Raw genomic sequence first — 22900 nt, forward strand, 5'->3', positions numbered from 1 at the left:
ACCTTAAAAATATGATGCTAAGAAGCCACACAAAAAAGGTCACATATTGTGTGGTTCCATTTATATGTAACATCCAGAATATGCAAATCCACTGAAATAGAAAGTAGATTTGTGGTTGCCAGTGGCTGGAGAAGTCAGGGGTGGAGAGAGACTGCTTATGGGTATGGAATTCTTTTGGTGGAGGGGGGTGATGAAATGGCTCTAGAATCAGTATGGACGATTGCACGACTTTTAATATTCCAAAACCTCTTGCGCTGTGTACTTGAAAATGTTGAATTTTATGGAATGTAATTATATTTCAATAAAACTTATCTTAAAAGCCTGCTGAAGGTGCATCAGTGATCTCGTATTGACGTAAGGAGAGCTAGTTGCCACAACAGACAAACCTTGAGAACTGCTTATTCTCTTTATCCCACAGAGCCATTCTCCTCCCTTAACCGAACTGCTTTGTGCCCCTGGAGTCTAGGTCCTGTGCACCACATCAGCTGGGCTCCCTGGAGGCTGCATTCTGATTGGGTTTGGCCAATGGGGAAGCCTTCTCAGGAGAATGCAGCACAGGCAAAGAGGTAGTTCAGGATATTTTTTTCCCAGCTCTCCCTCTTCTTCTGATAGCAGTTGTGTCGCCTCACGAGTGGAGTTCCTGCAGGGCAGCTCCTCCTCCTTGGCACCAGCCGCAGGGCTCTGATAACTCTTTTCCTTTCTTTGCCCCTTCAGTTCCAGGAATGAAACATTTTCCTGCCTCCCATGTCTCTTCCCTTACTCTGCCCACTCCTCTGAAAAGATTTCCTTCATTGAAGTCTCTTCATTTGAACCATCTGGGGTGATGTGTTTTCTGACAGAATTCTGATTGGTACTCCTGAAACTTTGATGAATTAGGACAATAAAAGCTTACTCCTCACACATTTGACACAAGGCAGATTAACTCCCTTTCATCTTGGAGCTTTGCGATCTGGACCATGTGGCCTCCAACACAAAGCAGAAAAATGAATGAATTGGAAGATTGCAAGGGTCTGTATAGTCAAAGCTATGGTTTTTCCAGTAATCATGTATGGATGTGAGAGTTGGACTATAAAGAAGGCTGAGCGCTGAAGAATTGATGCTGTTGAATTGTGGTGTTGGAGAAGACTCTTAAGAGTCCCTTGGACTACAAGGAGATCAAACCAGTAAATTCTAAAAGAAGTCAACACTGAATATTCAATGAAAGGACTGATGCTGAAGCTGAAACTCCAATACTTTGGCCATCTGATTCGAAAATGCTGGGAAAGATTGAGGGCAGGAGGAGAGGAGGGCAACAGAGGATGAGATGGTTGGGTGGCATCACCAACTCAATGGATATGAATTTGAGCAAACTCTGGGAGATAGTGATGGACAGGGAAGCCTGGCGTGCTACAGTCCATAGGGTCACAGAGTCAGACACGACTTAGCAACTGAAAAACAACAACAAGGGATGCCATCAAGGGCCAGGCCTGGAGCTGGTTTATATCCCTTTTACCCACACTCAGTGCTGAGGACACGTCATAGGGCCACAAGCTAGGTGCAAGGGAGGCTGGAGAGTGGTATGGTGAACGTAAGATATTTTCTCTAGCTAGTATTACAAAATTGCCTTCAGGTTTAAGTGGACTCTTTCAGTTCAGTTCAGTCGCTCAGTCGTGTCCAACTCTTTGCGACCCCATGAATCGCAGCACGCCAGGCCTCCCTGTCCATCACCAGCTCCTGGAGTTCAGTCAAACTCACGTCCATCGAGTCAGTGATGCCATCCAGCCATCTCATCCTCTGTCGTCCCCTTTTCTTCCTGCCCCCAATCCCTGCCAGCATCAGAGTCTTTTCCAATGAGTCAACTCTTCACATGAGGTGGCCAAAGTACTGGAGTTTCAGCTTTAGCATCATTCCTTCCAAAGAAATCCCAGGGCTGATCTCCTTCAGAATGGACTGGTTGGATCTCCTTGCAGTCCAAGGGACTCTCAAGAGTCTTCTCCAACACCACAGTGCAAAAGCATCAATTCTTCGGCGCTCAGCCTTCTTCACAGTCCAACTCTCACATCCATACATGACCACAGGAAAAACCATAGCCTTGACTAGACGGACCTTTGTTGGCAAAGTAATGTCTCTGCTTTTGAATATGCTATCTAGGTTGGTCATAACTTTTCTTCCAAGGAGTAAACATCTTTTACTTTCATGGCTGCAGTCAGCATCTGCAGTGATTTTGGAGCCCAAAAAGATAAAGTCTGACACTGTTTCCACTGTTTCCCCATCTATTTCCCATGAAGTGATGGGACCAGATGCAGCAGGGCATAAAAAATACATCATCATCTGGCCCCAGTCACCTTACTCTCTTTATGGCTGCTAGGGCTGCCTGCTGTGCCTTTGCACAGACTGTCTCCTCTGCTTGAGTTTCTATTCTCCCTCTTCTCTACCTGGCATAACTTCAAAACTTGGCTTAATAATTAACTCCTCCAGGAAACGTACCCTGACCCTTCCTAAGGTTGATTTAACTACCAGATCTCTGTACTACTACAGGGCCAGGAAAGAATCTCCATCATAATATTTATGATTTTGTGTTTATTTCATTCATTTCTTGCCAATTAAACTGTGAGTCTCTTAAAGGCATGGATTATATTTCATTTCTACATTTTCCAGTATCTATCATGTAGTCACTATACAAATAATTATTTTAGTTAGTTGTTCTTAGCAGAGTCAGTACCTAGAGAGCATTTCAAAAATTTGTAGAAATGTTTTTGGTTGTGATAATTACCACAAAACACTACTTAAATTTGGGGCAGCAGCTAGAGATAATAAACATCCTGCATTATATAGGACAGTCCCTCATAATAAAGAACTATTCTCTTTCCTTCAACACTTTCAAACATCCCAGTAGATTTTCAAATAGATGAAATTTCTGTTTATAGCAACCTGACCCTGGAACCGAATTCAATTTTACATATAAATGTGGTTTTAGTTATCTACTGCTGTACTGTAAACAACCCAGAACTTAGAGACTTAAGACAATAGAAATGTAAATGTATTATTTCCTAAGATCCTATGGGATGACGGACTCAACTGGGCCATTCTGTTCCAGGTGACCTTGACTGTTGCTGCAGTCAAGTGGGCTCACCTGGGCTTGAAAATCCAAGATGGCTCACTCCCAGTGCCGGAACTGGATTGGTCCAAAACATCACTCAGGTTTTCCATCCATCTTAAGGAAAAGCCCGAACAAACTTTTTGGCAAACCCAACACTTGAGTAGGAGTTGATCTGGAGCTGTCAAGTGGAGCACCTCAGACCTCCTTCATGTGGCGTCTTCACATGGCTTGGTCTCTCAGAGTAGCTGGGTTCCAAAAGGTGGCAAGTGGAAGCTGCCAGGGCTCTTCAGGCTAGGGCTGAGAAGTCCCAGAACAGCGCTTGGGCTGCTTTCTATTGCTAAGGTCCAGTCCAGACTTAATTTGAGGACAAAGAAACTCCACCTCTTGTGAGAAGCAGCTTGCCCATTCAGGGAGGAGAAGAACATTGAGGGTCATCCATCTTCAGAGAGTAGCTACCTCAGACACTAAGTGATCTTTGTCTAGTTTTAAGAATTTTCCAGATATATTTCAAAAGTATAAATCAAGAGAAATTTGAACTGTTTCTTTTGAAATTTTATTCATTATATTTGAGTTATCAAAAAAATACATCCACATCAGTCTATCTTTGTAGTTGTCATATTCATGGTAAGTCAACATTTAAATTCACGTATCTGATTACTTCTTTATATCTTCTAGTGAAATCTTACCAAAGTGTTCATAAATATCTAATGTGTATATATATCTATATATTATACACACACTACATATATGTAAACATAAGGAAAGTAGTTTAAGCATATTTATATATTCTAGTATATTAAAATAATTATAAAATATTTAGAAAATGACATATAAACATTTATATGTGTATTTTATTCATTAAATATATATAAAACACCAAAATACTCATAGGATATATAAATATAAATTTTCATTTTAATTTTCTTTTATATAAGGTCATTTTTGGGGTACATATGAAGGTAAGGTTTTTTATTACTTATTTCATACCAGGAGAGTAAAGCAGTTGTTACACAATATTTACTATTATATGAGAAAGAGGTGTGGTAATTGAGTTGAAAAATATCACTGGTCCGTGTAAACTGAACTGATACTCTGGCATTTCCTTTTGGTTTCCATATTTATCTTCTCCTTGATGTTAATTTTCTATTTTGATTTAAATTTTGTTAGCTCAAAATATGTATTCTAGACTCATACCAACTCAAATCTCTGAGCAATAACATGGGAAATATAAATAAATGAATGACTAGCAAATTCTGTGTTTTTTCCAATTATTAAAATGTATGATTCTTATAAAATATATAGCATTTATCTTTGAAAATGACTTTTCTCCAACAGAAATAATTCTGTTATTTTCTAGTTTGAACCAGGTTAGTAAGAATGTCTAGATATGTGTTTTAGTAACATTCTTGTATTTTATTGATGTAACTTACTATGAAAAAATTTTAAATTTGTCAACTATATTATTTGGGGAATAAAAGTGAAATTTTACCTAATTATTTTAAATTTGACATTGCAAAGTGCTTCACCTCATATTATGCTCTCAAGAAAAAAAATTATTAGACTTTTTAGTGAAGTCACTCCATGCACAAATGTATTTATCCCTTCTCCAGGCAAGAATACTGGAGTAGGTAGTCATTCCCTTCTCCATGGGATCTTCCCAATGCAGGGATTGAATCCAGGCTCCAGGCAGATTCTCTAAGCCCTCAGTTATCCCTTAGCTTTCCTTAAAATACTGTATTTAGGATATATTCACCATCTGAAACTAAATTCTGTAGAGCTGTGAGTACTATCATTTGTTCCTGTGACCTCTTCCTGCTCTTACAAGTGTAATTCCTTACTTTGCAGGGTTTGTTTTCTAATATTTTTACTTTTATACCAAAATACGTAAGTGGGTCTTTGATTATCAGCATTTCCCATAATATGATTTTTAAAGCAAGTGGACAAATATAAAGACCAAATAAATTCACTTTAGGTTTTTGCTGTGAGCTCTGAAAAATGCCACTCTCCTGATCTGGTTGGCCAAGTCTACCCTCCTGGCTGTTGGATAGACGAAACCTCTGGTTCTGGTAAACAGATACCACTGTCCTGGTCTAGGAGGCAGGGCATACTCTCCCAGTCTAGTAAATGCTTCTCTCCTGGACCAGTCAGCAGATTATCCCCTCCTGGTCTGGTCAACATGTGCTATTTCTTGGTCTAGTTGACAGATATGCTTCTGGTCTAGTAAGATAGAAGAGAAGCAAGGTCTCAAATTAACAGTCCTATATATCATCACTCAGCCTCTGCTCAGGAAATAATGAGTGATTCTCTGTTCACTACCACCATGTAAGGGGTGAATGGCCCTCGAGAAGTATATCACAGAAAGGATGTAAGAGACATAATTACTTAACCACTGTTGCTACAATAGGTTCAGGTAAACATTAATATTTTCCTTGTTTAACTGTTTTAAAGAGGAATGAGAGAAATTTAGCTTCACATCAGGCTTTATCAACATGATTTATAAAACCACAGACTCATGTGGGAACCCCATGAATATTAGACCACAGAGAGAAAATCCCCACTCTAAGCCAACCACCGTGTCTACTTTAGTTTTAATTTGGGGAACTAGGTCAGCCTCCATCTAACATAGCAAGAGAAAAATGAATCTGACTTGTAAGTGCAAACCATGACTGATTTAACAGTTGATTTTTTAAAAACTGACAACATACAGTATTAAAAGTTATTACAGATAATTTTTTGATGTACTTATTTTCATGTCATCCTGTTTTCTTCCAACACAAATCATAGTCTTTCTTCAGTAGGTAAAAACTTAATCTTTGCTCCAAGAAAAGAATATTGCATAATAGTAAATTTTAGAAGTCAGCCCACCACTATTATGTATAATATGGGTGCGTGGTCAATTTGAGTTAATGTCATTCACTTACATTCTTTTACTTACTCTTTTTTAAACATTTTAATTGAAGGATAACTGCTTTACAGAATTTCGTAATTTTCTGGCATACATCAACAAGAATCCACCATAGGTACACCCATGTCCCCTCCCTCCTGAACCTCCCTCCCATCTCCCTCCCCATCCTACCCTTCAGCCTGTCACAGAGCCCCTGTTTGAGTTCCCTGAGTCATACAGTAAATTCCCATTGGCTATCTATTTTACATATGGTATTGTCAATTTCCATGTTACACTCTCCATACATCTCCCCTTCTCCCTCCCCTCCTCCCCCCATGTCCATAGGTCTGTTCTCTATGTCTCTTTCTCCATTGCTGCCCTGAAAATAAATTCATCAGTGCCATCTCTTTAGATTTCATATAAATGTGTCAGTATACAATATTTATATTTCTCTTTCTGACTTACTTCACTCTGTATAATAGGCTCTAGGTTGGTCCACCTCATTAGAACTGACTCAATGCATTCCTTTTTATGGCTGAGTAATATTCCATTGTATGTATCTATCACAGCTTCTTTATCCATTCACCTGTCAATGGACATATAGGTTACTTCCGTGTTCTAGCTATTGTAAATAGTGCTGCAATGAACATTGGGGTGCATGTGTCTTTTTCAATTTTGGTTTCCTCAGGGTATATGCTGGGAGTGGGATTGTAAGGACATATGGTGGTTTTATAACTTACTCTTATTTCAAAGCAATACAAGTCTCTAAAAGTGAGCCTTGTATACAAGGCTCTAAAAGTCCTGTCCTAAGGACTTTTACAGGACTCAAGAGAAAGTTAATTCTGTTGAGAAACAGAAGCACTGCCTCAGAATTCTTCAGCATTGCCTTCATTGTGTGTGTGTGTGTGTGTGTGCGTGCGTGTGTGTGCACACGTGCGCCCAGTATCTTGGCCCATAAATTCATTTTCTAGCCACCAGCACAGAACTGAGCACAGGCTCTAAATTTCTTTCTTTATTCTGACATTGAAGCATAAAATGGTACAAAGGAAAGACCAACTTCCTATCCTGTCCAAGAAAAATGCATACCCCAATGAAAAGTGTACCATAAAACACACTTAAAAATAATAAAGAGGTTGGTTAGTAGTAGAAATATTATAATTGTAGTATTCAAAATAAACAGGCTTATTTTCTGAGTTTTTACTTATCAGAGTTACTGCTTATTCAGAGTTGCACGAATCTGATAACTGTTGAACAAACTATTAAACTCTGTAAATCTCACTGCTATGATCCCATACTTTATATACTCAGTAATAAGACAAAAGCAGTTGTAGAATATCACAGTAATGGTTTGTCTCATATGAAATGAATATACCACATGAGATCATAGTTAATACATATTCTGCTAAGTCACTTCAGTCATGTCTGACTCTGTGCGACCCCATAGATGGCAGCCCACCAGGCTTCCCCGGGATTTTCCAGGTAAGAGTACTGGAGTGGGGTGCCATTGCCTTCTCCATAATACATATTAGATCATATTAATACATTTTAAAAGCCAGAATACTTCTGGGACCATTGTACTGTTTATTATTTGACTACTTTAATATAGCTAACATTCATAAGGAAAACAGCACTAGTTCCTAAAGGAAAATAATGGGGTTGTAAAGATAAAATGTGAGAAGATGGGGCATAAAGGTTAACTAGATATTTAGCAGAATTTTGCAGAGTCAATGAGAACATTCCATTCTTGTTCTTTTTACTCCATTCTACACAAGAATCATAGCTATGGCATCCTATCCTTTATGAGTATGATAAATTGTATGTCAAAAATAACCTCAATAAGCTGATTCATTGTTACTGTTCCCTTCCCATGAGAGTGAACTTGGAAGTCTGTGACATTTAAACTCTTATAACCAGCTCTGGTGAAATGCATATTTACTTATAAATCTTCATGTATACATACATCATGCATGCATAAATATATAGCATAGGAAGAATGAAAATAATAAAGCTTAAGTTGATAATTGACTTCATTTATTGCATGTCTCCAGATTTTCTAAATTGTGCTTTCTAGCTATCCTATTTTTTTTAACTTTCAGTTCAGTTCAGTTCAGTGGCTCAGTCGTGTCCAACTCTTTGAAACCCCATGAATCGCAGCACGCCAGGCCTCCCTGTCCATCACCAACTCCCGGAGTTCACTCAGACTCACGTCCATCGAGTCAGTGATGCCATCCAGCCATCTCATCCTCTGTCGTCCCCTTCTCCTCCTAACCCCAATCCCTCCCAGCATCAGAGTCTTTTCCAATGAGTCAACTCTTCGCATCAGGTGGCCAAAGTACTGGAGTTTCAGCCTTAGCATCATTCCTTCCAAAGAAATCCGAGGGATAATCTCCTTCAGAATGGACTGGTTGGATCTCCTTGCAGTCCAAGGGACTCTCGAGAGTCTTCTCCAACACCACAGTTCAAAAGCATCAATTCTTGGGCGCTCAGCTTTCTTCACAGTCCAACTCTCACATCCATACATGACCACTGGAAAAACCATAGCCTTGACTAGACAGACCTTTGTTGGCAAAGTAATGTCTCTGCTTTTCAATATGCTATCTAGGTTGGTCATAACTTTTCTTCCAAGGAGTAAGGCTAATTACTCTACAATATTGTGGTGGTTCTAATTATCCTACTTTTTTATATTCCACTTTTGTAACACATGAGTGAATATTAATATCTATTTTATTAAAAATAATTTCTAAAATATAATTTAAGTAATAAAGTACCATAATACCATGGCACCAAGTACCATACATAATAAAGTGCTGTCTTCCAGTTGAGTAACCTGAGTCCAGAAAGGTTAAAAATTGTGCCCAAGATCACACAGTTAAAAAGTGTAGAAGTGCATCATATTTTTAAAATGGCATTTAGAACAGAGTCTGTAAACCATAGAAGCATACGGCCTTTTTAACTGAACTTTTTGTGAATTCTTTTTAAACAGCTTGGGCACAGCACTTAATCTCTCTTTATCCCTCAGTGTTCTCCCAGAAATTTGTGTGACTATGAAATGTTATCAGATCTCTACTGCCACCAGCCTGCATTATTTCCTAGGAGATACTGATTGAGCATACAGCTCAACCGGGCGTCCACACACAGAGCAATATGGTCCATCTGTAACAGAATGGGGACTTTTCCTGTTGCCTGAGAATGAGGCTCAAAATTTCTCACGGGCCACAGAGGGGCTCTGAAATAACCAACGCCCACCATCCTTTCTCAGCCCACCTGAGTCAAGATACTGAAAGCCAGCAGGGGATTGTCAGCTTGGTGGAGGTGGTGGGGAAGACAGGGACCAAGAGAGTCTCTTCCCCAAATGGGGAATAACTGGCCCAAAGAGACTGCCATTCTGTTTCCTGGTAAACATCTGTCTCGGCTGGAAGAAATTCTTCCTGTTCCTCATGAGCCTCTCACATGTCTGCTTATCTCACAAGTGAAGCGTGAACTACACTTCATTCTGGGCTACATTTTCAAGAATGTTTGCCTAGCAAATAGTCTTAGAAGTTAGGGATAGTGTTTCCCTCGAGAGCAAAGGGCAAGAATGCTTCCTGTCTAATATAATGAAGACATCTCTTTCTGGAGCAAAGGTGAGGCTCTACAACTGTCTGTCTTAAGATTTTGGTTCCTTAAACTTCAGGTTTCTCTCCTGAAATACAACCTGCTTCATATGCAGATGTCATCTGGCCCTCTTCAAAACTCCCTGTAAGAACTGGGTCTTGGGGAAATAGCACAAAATTAATGACTCTCTTGCTGTGAATAAGCAGCTACTCATCTTCTTTGGTACAAGAGTTTTATGTTTTCTACCAGAATCCATGAAACTGGCAGGCTAAGATGTTGGCTTGCAAGTAACGTAAAGTCTCACACTCCTCACAGTTCTTAACAATCTGCTTAGGCAGTGGATGTATGTTGCTCTTCCCTTGCGCTTATTTGAGCATAGGAAAAGGGAGTCAGAGAAAGATAGCAAGACAGAAGAAGGAAATTTAATAGACCAGCTTTGGCATAATCATTGAATGGAGTATACAAGTTATCTACTGCCACAATGTCATACAACAAACAACAATGAAATTTCATTGGTGACAACAACAAATATTTATTTCACTCAAAAGTCTAGAAGATTAGCTGATTTGGGCTGAGTTCACTCATTTTCTGGGGGTTGATGGTTCTTGAATAAACGAAAATGGTTTCAGCTAGGATCAGTTCAGTTCAATCGCTCAGTCGTATCCAGCTCTTTGCGACCCCATGGACTGCAGCACACCAGGCCTCCCTGTCCATCACCAACTCCCAGAGTTTACTCAAACTCATGTCCACTGAGTCGGTGATGCTATCCAACCATCTCATCCTCTGTCATCCCTTTCTCCTCCCGCCATCAATTTTTCCCAACATCAGGGTCTTTTCAAATGAGTCAGTTCTTCACATCAGGTAGCCAAAGTATTGGAGTTTCAGCGTCAGCATCAGCCCTTCCAATGAATATTCAGGACTGATTTCCTTTAGGATTGACTGGTTGGATCTTCTTGCAGTCCAAGGGACTCTCAAGAGTCTTCTCCAATACCACAGTTTAAAAGCATCAATTCTTTGGTGCTCAGCTTTCTTTATAGTCCAACTCTCACATCCATACATGACTACTGGAAAAACCATAGCTTTGATTAGATGGACCTTTGTTGGCAAAATAATATCTCTGCTTTTTAATATGCTGTCTAGGTTGGCCATAGTTTTGCTTCCAAGGAGCAAGTGTCTTTTAATTTCATGGCTGCAGTCACCGTCTGCAGTGATTTTGGAGCCCCCCCCCCAAAAAAGTCACTGTTTTCATTGTTTCTCCATCTATTTGCCATGAAAGTGATGGGACCAGATGCCATGATCTTAGTTTTTTGAATGTTAGTGTTTTGAATCAGCTAGGATAGCTTTGGCATTTCTGATCCTGGGCTTAGTTGGTTGACATAAACATGGAGTTCTCATGATGAAGGCCACAAGCAAGAACATGGAAAGCCCAATTGTACCAATACTTTTCAAGTTCCTCCTTGTGCCGTGTTTGCTAGTTACCTTCCCATTGACCAAAGAACAACCCAGAAACAACATTTATTAAAGAAAATAATTTTGAGACAAGAAATCCCAAGGCAAGTACAGATTCAAGGAATAAAAAGTAGACTATGTCTTCAGTGAAAGAATCTGCATATTACTCTTAAAAGGCAAGGAAATAAGGAGGGTAAAGAACTGGAACTCCTAGAAACAAGTGGATCAAAGAAGAAATTAAAGGGGAAGTGTTAACATTTTTTGAGACAAAAATGGGAGCACAACATATCAGAACTTACGAGAGGCAGCAAACGTAGTTCTAATAGGGAAATTTATAGCAGTAAACACTACATTGAAAGTGAAAGTCCCTCAGTCGTGTCTGACTCTTTGCGACCCCATGGACTATATAGTCCATGGAATTCTCCAGGCCAAAATACTGGAGTGGGTAGCCTTTCCCTTCTCCAGAGGATCTTCCCAACCCAGGAATCAAACCCAGGTCTCCCACACTGCAGGCAGATTCTTTACCAACTGAGCTATGAGGGAAGCCAACACTACATTAAGAGGCAATAAAGATCCCAAATAAACAATCAAACTCTACACCTTAAGGAACTAGGAAAAGAAGAAAAGACTAAGCCCAAAGTTAGCAGAAGAAAGAAAATAATAAAGGTTAGAGCCGCAATAAAGAACAGAAAAATGATAAAAAGGTTAAGCAAACTAAAAGTTGGTTCTTTGAAAAGATAAAATCGACAAACCCTTAGCTAGACTAACCAAAGAAAGAAGCGAGAGCACCTGGGTTCAGTCCATGGTTGGGGAACTGAGATCCTGCAAGTCGTATGGTGTAGTCAAAAGAAAAAGAAAAATTAAAACTCACCCATAATCATACAACCTGAAAATAGTACCTGTTAGTATTTTGGTATAGTTTCATTTATTTATTCTCTATGTCAGCATATGAGGTGGATGAAATTGGAGCCTATTATACAAAGTGAAGTAACCCAAAAAGAAAAACACCAATACAGTATACTAACGCATGTATATGAAATTTAGAAAGATGGTAATGATAACCCTACATGCGAGACATCAAAAGAGACACAGATGTATAGAATAGTCTTTTGGACTCTGTGGGAGAAGGTGAAGGTGGGATGATTTGAGAGAATGGCATTGAAACATGTATATGTGAAACAGATCCAGGTTTGATGCAAGGTGCTCAGGGCTGGTGCACTGGGATGACCCTGAGGGATGGGATGGGGAGGGAGGTGGGAGGGGAGTTCAGGACGGGGGTTCATGTACACCCATGGCTGATTCATGTCAATGTATGGCAAAAACCACCACAATATTGTAAAGTTATTAGCCTCCAATTAAATAAATTTAAAAAAAAGAAAAATGCTCAAGAAAAATGAAATAAATAATAGATTGGGGGAAAAAAGTTATCTTAAGATTATACTGTGTATATCCAGCACTGTATAATACTTTTTTACTCAAAATTATGTTATAGTAATTTTTGTATAATAATTGCAAAATTCATTTTAATGACTATATACTAAGCAACATATGAAAGTACCATGAATTATTCAACAATACTCCTTCTGTTATTCAGTTGTTTCTGTTCTTTCACCCTTATAAACAATGTTGAGTTGTACATAATTCTTCACAAAAATTTAAAATTATCACCATTTTTTTTCTGTTGGACTAGATTTCTAGAAGAAGACATACCAGATGAATAGATTTTCGTTTTAAAACTTGTACATACTGTACATCACTTTCAAAAGAAAGATGATGTCTGTTTTAACTGCAATAGCAATTGTATTAGACCTGTGTCATAGAACTCTTGCTAGTATTAAAATAGTTACCAAGGTGATAGGCAAAATGAACGTATGATTGTTTTTATTTGTTATTTTTTTGCTTACTAGAGAGCTAATTTTAAATATGTGTGTGTATATATATCCATATACATTTAAAATGTATGTGTGCTTATGTGTATATATATAATGTATATGTATATATATAATCTTTTTGTTCTTTCTTTTTCTAACCACCAGTAGCAATTTATATGTTTATTCTATTAAGTTCCAGTTTTCAGATTTGATTAAATAGTAATCAAATTGTCTAATCTTAACACTTGTTAACAGTTCAGAAATCCCATGTCTTATAAAGGTAGGTTTAGGAACACTTTTTTAGGCTACTGAAGTAGTTTAGACTAGCAAATAAAAACCATTATGTTGGAGCCAGAGAAACCCAAGTCAAATTTATTTTTATTATTTACTAGTTCTGTGATCAGGATTCATATTTACCTTCTCTGAGCCTCAGTTAACTCAGTTATAAAATAGGAAGGATAATTCTAGTCTTTTGAGGTTATTGTGAGAATTAAAAGATACAGGAGAAAATCCAGCACTTAATAGGTGTACAACATGCTATCATCCTCTAAGATCAAACCATGAGAGAGCATCTACATATACAGTGGAAAACTGATTAATGGGAAAGTGTAATTCCTTTATACTTTAACAGTTTCACCCCATAACATATTGGCTTTTCTGTTTTGTTTTGTTTTGTTTTGTTTTAATGGTGGCTCTTATATTTCCTGTCATTAGAGGTAAAATTTCAAGTTAATATATAAAAACCCTTGCTCTATAAACCACTTCCTTTTCTTATTTCCTCTTTAACAGAACTGTAAAGTTTGACTCAAGTCTTTCTTTACGTCTCTTTTCGTTTCTTGTTTTGTTAAGTGCTTCTTGATCTTAATCACTTAGTTTTCTGCTAGATTCATTCTATTTAGTAACTGAAATTCTTTCTTCATCCTCGAGTAGCTAGCTACTTTATCAAACTCAAGGACTATCTGAGTCCTTGCTTCTGATTGGTACTTGCTCTCCGTTCAACTAGTCCTCAGGACAGAGAACTAAGTTTAATTTCTGTGTTACAAGCTCATTTCACAATAGCAATGAATTAAACTGAATGAAGTGCGAGCAGATTCTTCAAGGTGATGCTTGTTATAAAATATATTTTGTATTTCATATTAAAAATCTATTTGACCTAGAGAAGTGGGATGAGGGGAAGCTCAAGAGGAAGGTGATATATGTATAATTATGGCTGATTTGCATTGTCATAGGGCAGAAACTGGGGGCTTCACCGGTGGCTCAGCAGTAAAAAATCTGCCTGCAGGGCAGGAGTCGCAGGAGACACAGGTTCAATCTCTGGGTCAGGAAGATCCCCTGGAAGAGGGCGTGGCAATCCACTCCAGTATCTTTGTCTGGAGAATCCTATGGACAGGTCTTCCCTGGTGGATCAGTGATAAAAGAATCTACCTGCTAATGCAGGAGACGTGGGTTCAATCCCTGATCTGCGGAGATCCCACATGACTTAGAACAACTAAGCCCGTGTGCCACAATTATTGAACCTATGCTCTAGAATCGGAAGCCTCAACTACCAAAGCCTGTGTGCCCTAGGGCCCATGCTCAGCAACAAGAGAAGCCACTGCAATGGGAAGCCTGAACACCGAAACTAGAGTAGCCCCAGCTCGCTGCAACTAGAGCCAAATCCGCACAGTAACGAAGACCCAGCACAGCCAAAAATAAATAAATAAAAATTAAACAGAAATTTAAAAAAAGAATCCCATGGACAGAGGAGCCTGGTGGGCTTCAGTCCATAGGGTCACAAAGAGTCAGACATGACTGAAGTGACTTAGCACGCCCCCACAGCAGAAACCAACACAACATTGTAAAGCAATTTTCCCCCAATTAAAAATAAATTTAAAAAATTAATTTTGTATAGAAAGAAGTATTATATCCAAAACAGTGCTGGTTTTTATAACTGATCCCAACTGAAATAAGAGTATATCCTCAAAAATATTAAAAATTGCATTAAGACTTTCTCCTTCTGATAGTATGTTGGTTTAATATCCCTGAAAGTATTTTCCTTGACAGAATTTTAAACTTCTGGACAGAATACATCTTGGAGGTATAACTGGCTTTGCAAATGGTAGGAGAATTGTCTAAGAATAAACCACTAAAAAACAAAAGCAGAACTGCAAATCTGGGAATAGAGCTTTTGTGTATACTTGAATATTTCCATAATGAATCTTAAAAAATACCAAGATAGTTGAAGAGGAGTTTGGAGGATAGGCTGAAGAAGAGCATATATGTAGATTTATTGTTATTGGTGGTGTTTTAGATTTTGGATGGCATATTTATGGGTATTTATTATATTATGTTTTATAACTTACATCTTTACTATATGAATTATTTTGTGTTACTTATTTTTCAATGAAAAAGTTTTAATTTTCCTGACAGCTTGTTATTTTAAAACGTCATATATACAGAAAAGTTGAAAGGATAATGCAAAAAAGCATTCATATACCCTCAGTAAATTCAACAATTTTAACAAGCTATCAAATTTTAAAATATTTGCCTATATACATGCATAACTTTGTTTTCTTGCTAAAATATTCAAAAGTCATTTGCAGATATACGAAGCTTCCCTCCTTAATATATTTCATCATATAACTTCTAAGTATTAGAATATTCTACTTAATCCTGATGCCATTTTTGTTGTCAAGAAAAATTTTTTAAATTTCACATTATTTTATATCCATTCCATATTAAAACTTTTCCAATTGTTTCCAAATACATTTTATAGATATGTATATTTGAATATATTAATTTTGACTTGATCTTTGTCTGTTTTAAACCAGAACAATTTTGACCCATTTTTTCCCATGACATTGACTTTTTTAAGAGTCCAGGGCAGTTGTCTTATATAGTTTATTCTATATCCTGATTGTTTCTCATGATGCTGTTTAACCTATTCCACTATTTCCTTTATGTCGAGTAAAATTCAGATCTGAATTTCATTAAAGTCAGATTAAGCCTATTTGTAAAGAATGCTTCATTGACAATACGGACAACGTTGTGACTTCACATCTAAACTAAAGACATATAATGTCAGGTTGTCCCACCACTAGTGTGGGACATGAAGTTCAAATTGTAACTACCAGATCTCTCTTATAAAGACCTATCTTACCTTTTAGAATTAATAAGTCATCTGAAAGGTGATTCCTGGGCAGTGTGGGGTTATCCTATTCTCCCACAGCCTTCTACTCAGTGGTTTAGCAGTCATTTACTAGAGTTTCAGGAGTTTGATTTTCTAATACTAGCATACTAACAGGAACTTTTCCAGTACTGTTTTTTTTTTTTTTAAGAATTTCATCAGGTGCCACATCTTTTAATGGAGTAAATATAAGGTAATTATTTGCTAGAGCCATTCTATAGTTAAATAGACTTTGATAGATTATTCTTTAATATAGTGTCATGGACTGAATTGTGTCACCCCAAAATGCATATATTGAAGCCCTAACTCTCAAATGTGACAATATTTGGAGATAACTAGATTTAGATGAGGTCATGAAGGTGGGGACCTCAATTTGGGTTTAGTGCTCTTCTAAGAAGAGAAACCAGGGAGCTCTCACTTTCCCCATCATGTCGAGGACTCAGAGGGTGGACACTCATCTGAGAGCCAGGAAGAGGACCTTCACCAGACACTGACCACACTGGTACCCTAGTCTCAGATGTCCAGCCTCGGGACTATAAGAAAATAAACTTCTGTTGTTTAAGCCACACAGTCACTGACATTTTGTTACAGTAGCTTGAGAAAACTAATGCAGTTTTCTAAGTATTGTAGAAACTTTTTTCCACCCTAACTCCTACCAAACTTCTCCCTTAATGCTGGACATTTCTTAAGAAATATGACTCTCTCCTGTAAATTACATAAGCTGAAAAACATTGAGTAGCATACTTATTGCTGTTTCTGTGTACTCATTACAGTGCAGACAAAGGTGATCCTAGCAAAGGATTTTCATGGTTGCCTTCCCCACAGACTAGTGAAGCCAACTTTTCACTATTATAAACAGTGAATATCGCTCAATTTAGATCTTTCTCCTTAAGGTAAATTCTCTACCCCCTCCCCATCCCCAACCTTTATTGGGGTATAACTGACATACATCATTGTGTAAGTTTAAGGTATTCAACTAGTTTATTTGATACGCTTATGCATTGCAAAGCAATTATAACCATGAAAGTGAAAAGTGAAAGTGAAGTCACTCAGTCATGTCTGACTCTTTGTGACCCCATGGACTATAGCCCACCAGGTTCCTCAGTCCATGGAATTTTCCAGGCAAGAGTACTGGAGTGGGTTGCCATTTCCTTCTCCAGGGGATCTTCCCAACCCAGGGATTGAACCCAGGTCTCCTGCACTGTAGGCAGACGCTTTACTGTCTGAGCCACCAGGGAAGCCCATTATAACCATAGCACTAGTTAATCCTTTCAACATATCGCATAATTACCATTGTTTTTATGGTGGGAACATTTAAAATCGAGTCTCTCAGCAGTTTTCAAGTATGTAGTGCAGTATTAGTAACCACAATCACTATGTGGTTACCTTAGATTCCCAGAACTTAGTCATCTTTAACTGGAATGTTGTACTCTTTGACCAACATCTCTCCCTTACCCCACCCCCCAGCCCCTGGTAACTAGACTCAGTTTCTGTGAGTTTGGCTTTTATAGATTCCACATATAAGTGACATCATGTAGTATTTGTCTTTCTCTATCTGCCTTATTTAACTTAGCATAATGCCTTCAAGGTCTAGCCATGTTATCACAAGCAGCAACAGGTCCTTCTTTCCCATGACTGAATAATATTCCATTGTATGTTTATTACTTTTTCTTTGTCCCTTCATCCATTGATGGATACTCAGATTGTTCCCATATCTTAGGTATTATGAATAATACTATAATGAACATGAAGTGCAGATATCTCTTTGAAATCCTGTTTTCATTTCTTTTGGAGATATACCCCAAAGTAGGATCCTATGCTGGATCATACAGTAGTCCTGTTTTTAATTTTCTGAGGAAACTCTATACTGTTTTCTGTAGCAGCTACACCATTAGGATAAATTCTTTAAAGTAGAAAAACTTGGTAAAAATTGTAAACCTTCTTAAGGTTTATGATCTAAATTGCTGGCTAGCTTTCCATAAAGACTGTACCAAATTCAATTTACACAAGGTGTGTTTGTAGGTGTTCACTTAAATATCACACTCCTCAATGCTGATTGTTATAATTAAAACTCATTGCTGAATATTATAGGAAAATATTTTATTTGTACTTCTTTGATTATATTTTTTCATTTTAATTAAACCCATTTTTATAAATTGTTTTGGTCATGCCAGTTTCAGCATTTTCTTGCTGAATATTGAATGACCATAAATCAGGTTATATTTTACTGCAAATTATTTTTTACACAGATGGTAAAGAGTCTGCCTACAATGTGGAAGACCCGGGTTTGATCCCTGGGTCGGGAAGATCTGCTGGAGAAGGAAATGGCAATCCACTCCAGTACTCTTGCCTGGGAAATCCCATGGACAGAGAAGCCTGGTAGGCTACAGTCCATGGGGTCACAAAGAGTCGAACACGACTGAGCAACTAAACTTGACTAAACTTTAAAGAAGTCTATTTTATTAGAGATATCATGGTCCTACTAGCATTAGTGGGACACTGGGAAATGTGAAAACAGTGTTTCTCAGCATCTTATTTCCAGAAAGCTTATTTCTAGCACATATATATGAGAATCAGGCAGGCTAAGTGGTTTAAAACTCAATGCCATTTATAAGTGGCATTTGACTTTAATAAGTATTTCAGAAATAAACATGAATGTATTTACCAAGTGACCACAGCATATCACTGAACGTGAAGCAACTTTTAAAACACTTTTTTCATTGCTACTTGATAATTCTGTAGAAAATTTCTTACGGTAATTTTTTTTTTCATATGGGCATGCTTTCAACTACCAGAGTATGTATATGGACATGCTGTAGAAATTTTAAAATTATAAATATTCTAGGCCTTTTGTTTTGACATCGAAATATTTGAAATATAAAGATTCTTCCTTAAGCACATTTTCTTCCTCCTGAAAATTTTCCTAACTTAAACCTTATACACTTGATCAAGGATGAGAAAACCAGAAATGTTCAACCCCGTTTACCAAATTCTGTTGAATGATATTGCTAAATAGCATAGCCAAATGGCAACTTCTTTGTATTTTCTAGAATGAGTGCATCTTATGGCTAGTCAACCAATGGCTCAACTCCACTTTGAGGAGCAAATATGGTTCATGGACTGAGACATCTGAATTTCAGTTCTTGTCACCAGTAATATATCTGATAAGTTGTCCATACAGTGATACCCTCTGCAGAAATATAGGATTTTGTTCTTGTATTTATCAGTTATACTTTGCTTTATTTTGTGGCTATTTTTATATTTGGCTAAATCTGCTCACCCTCCTTTCAATATTGTAACTCTCAGATGACAGAGATGTGTCTTCCTGCATCACCCCATCCCTGCAATGAGTCTTCATGTGAATTTTAGTTTTAAGAAATTGAGGAATCCTATTTTCAGTTTCTGTGAAAATTATTTGAAACTAAGTATCAAAAGTATCAACTCTACCCTATTTTTATAAAAACCATAATCCTGTGACAATATATATCCACATTTCACAATCCTTTGTTGTTGTTGTTCAGTTGCTAAATCCTGTCCTACTCTTTGCGACCCAATGGACTCAAGCACGCTAGGCTACTCTGTCCTTTACTATCTCCCAGAGTTTGCTCAAATTCATGTCCATTGAGTCGATGATGCCATCCAGCCATCTCATCCTCTGTCACCCTTCAGTTCAGTTCAGTTCAGTTCAGTCGCTCAGTTGTGTCTGACTCTTTGTGACCCCATGAATGGCAGCACGCCAGGCCTCCCTGTCCATCACCAACTCCTGGAGTTCACTCAGACTCACGTCCATCAAGTCAGTGATGCCATCCAGCCGTCTCATCTTCTGTCATCCCCTTCTCCTCCTGCCCCCAGTCCCTCTCAGCATCAGAGTCTTTTCCAATGAGTCAACTCTTCGCATCAGGTGGCCAAAGTACTGGAGTTTCAGCTTCAGCATCATTCCTTCCAAAGAAATCCCAGGGCTGATCTCCTTCAGAATGGACTGGTTGGATCTCCTTGCAGTCCAAGGGACTCTCAAGAGTCTTCTCCAACACCACAGTGCAAAAGCATCAATTCTTCAGTGCTCAGCTTTCTTCACAGTCCAACTCTCACATCCATACATGACCACTGGAAAAACCATAGGCTTGACTAGACGAACCTTTGTTGGCAAAGTAATGTCTCTGCTTTTGAATATACTACCTAGGTTGGTCATAACTTTCCTTCCAAGGCGTAAGCATCTTTTAATTTCATGGCTGCAGTCACCATCTGCAGTGATTTTGAAGCCAAAAAAAATAAAGTCTGACACTGTTTCCACTGTTTCCCCATCTATTTCCCATGAAGTGATGGGACCAGATGCCATGATCGTCTTCTGAATGTTGAGCTTTAAGCCAACTTTTTCACTTTCCACTTTCACTTTCATCAAGAGGCTTTTTAGTTCCTCTTCACTTTCTGCCATAAGGGTGTCGTCATCTGCATATCTGAGGTTATTGATATTTCTCCTGGCAATCTTGATTCCAGCCTGTGCTTCTTCCAGCCCAGCGTTTCTCATGATGTACTCTGCATATAAGTTAAATAAGCAGGGTGACAGTATACAGCTTTGACATACTCCTTTTCCTATTTGGAACCAGTCTTTGGTTCCATGCCCAGTTCTAACTTTTGCTTCCTGACCTGCATATAGGTTTCTCAAGAGGCAGGTCAGGTAGTCTGGTATTCCCATCTCTTTCAGAATTTTCCGCAGTTTATTATGATCCACATAGTCAAAGGCTTTGGCATAGTCAATAAAGCAGAAATAGATGGTTTTCTGGAATTCTCTTGCTTTTTCAATGATCCAGCGGATGTTGGCAATTTGGTCTCTGTTTCCTCTGCCTTTTCTAAAACCAGCTTGAATATCTGAAAGTTCATGGTTCACGTATTGCTGAAGCCTGGCTTGGAGAATTTTGAGCATTACTTTACTAGCATGTGAGATGAGTGCAATTGTGCAGTAGTTTGAGCATTCTTTGGCATTGCTTTTCTTTGGAATTGGAATGAAAACTGACCTTTTCCAGTACTGTGGGCACTGCTGAGTTTTCCAAATTTGCCTGCATACTGAATGCAGCACTTTCACAGCGTCATCTTTCAGGATTTGAAATAGCTCCACTGGAATTCCATCACCTCCACTAGCTTTGTTCGTAGTGATGCTTTCTAAGACCCACTTGACTTCACATTCCAGGATGTCTGGCTCTAGGTGAGTGACCACACCATCGTGATTTTCTTGGTCGTGAAGCTCTTTTTTGTACAGTTCTTCTGTGTATTCTTGTCACCTCTTCTTAATATCTTCTGCTTCTGTTAGGTCCATACAATTTCTGTCCTTTATCGAGCCCATCTTTGCATGAAATGTTCCCTTGGTATCTCTAGTTTTCTTGAAGAGATCTCTAGTCTTTCCCATTCTGTTGTTTTCCTCTATTTCTTTGCATTGATTGCTGAGGAAGGCTTTCTTATCTCTTCTTGCTATTCTTTGGAGCTCTGCATTCAGATGCTTATATCTTTCCTTTTCTCCTTTGCTTTTCGCTTCTCTTCTTTTCACAGCTATTTGTAAGCCCTCCTTAGACAGCCATTTTGCTTTTTTTTTTTTTTTTAACAGGTTTTAAATTTTATTTTATTTTTAAACTTTACATAATTGTATTAGTTTTGCCAAATATCGAAATGAATCCGCCACAGGTATACCCGCATTCCCCATTCTGAACCCTCCTCCCTCCTCCCTCCCCTACCCTCCCTCTGGGTCGTCCCAGTGCACCAGCCCCAAGCATCCAGTACCGTGCATTGAACCTGGACTGGCGACTCGTTTCATACATGATATTATACATGTTTCAATGCTATTCTCCCAAATCTCCCCACCCTCTCCCTCTCCCACAGAGTCCATAAGACTGATCTATACATCGGTGTCTCTTTTGCAGTCTCGTACACAGGGTTATTGTTACCATCTTTCTAAATTCCATATATATGCGTTAGTATACTGTATTGGTGTTTTTCTTTCTGGCTTACTTCACTCTGTATAATAGGTTCCAGTTTCATCCATCTCATTAGAACTGATTCAAATGTATTCTTTTTAATGGCTGAGTAATACTCCATTGTGTATATGTACCACAGCTTTCTTATCCATTCATCTGCTGATGGACATCTAGGTTGCTTCCATGTCCTGGCTATTCTAAACAGTGCTGTGATGAACATTGGGGTACACGTGTCTCTTTCCCTTCTGGTTTCCTCAGTGTGTATGCCCAGCAGTGGGATTGCTGGATCATAAGGCAGTTCTATTTCCAGTTTTTTAAGGAATCTCCACACTGTTCTCCATAGTGGCTGTACTAGTTTGCATTCCCATCAACAGTGTAAGAGAGTTCCCTTTTCTCCACACCCTCTCCAGCATTTATTGCTTGTAGACTTTTGGATCGCAGCCATTCTGACTGGCGTGAAATGGTACCTCATAGTGGTTTTGATTTGCATTTCTCTGATAATGAGTGATGTTGAGCATCTTTTCATGTGTTTGTTAGCCATCTGTATGTCTTCTTTGGAGAAATGTCTATTTAGTTCTTTGGCCCATTTTTTGATTGGGTCATTTATTTTTCTGGAGTTGAGCTGTAGGAGTTGCTTGTATATTTTTGAGATTAGTTGTTTGTCCGTTGCTTCATTTGCTATTATTTTCTCCTATTCTGAAGGCTGCCTTTTCACCTTGCTAATAGTTTCCTTTGTTGTGCAGAAGCTTTTAAGTTTAATTAGGTCCCATTTGTCTATTTTTGCTTTTATTTCCAATATTCTGGGAGGTGGGTCATAGAGGATCCTGCTGTGATGTATGTCGGAGAGTGTGGTTTTGATCCCTGTCTCCTGTACAGTGTCACGAACCTCCGTCC

The 22900-nt window shown here is 38.4% G+C and overlaps 1 long non-coding RNA gene across 2 annotated transcripts in view; it reads left to right on the forward strand.

Moving 5' to 3' along the window:
• The window catches only part of LOC139186291 (uncharacterized), a 213109-nt gene that overhangs the window by 13157 nt on the left and 177052 nt on the right, over positions 1 to 22900 (forward strand). The window lies entirely within an intron of this gene.

Source organism: Bos indicus, chromosome 12 (genome assembly GCF_029378745.1).
Source record: "Bos indicus isolate NIAB-ARS_2022 breed Sahiwal x Tharparkar chromosome 12, NIAB-ARS_B.indTharparkar_mat_pri_1.0, whole genome shotgun sequence".
NCBI classification, from domain to species: domain Eukaryota; kingdom Metazoa; phylum Chordata; class Mammalia; order Artiodactyla; family Bovidae; genus Bos; species Bos indicus.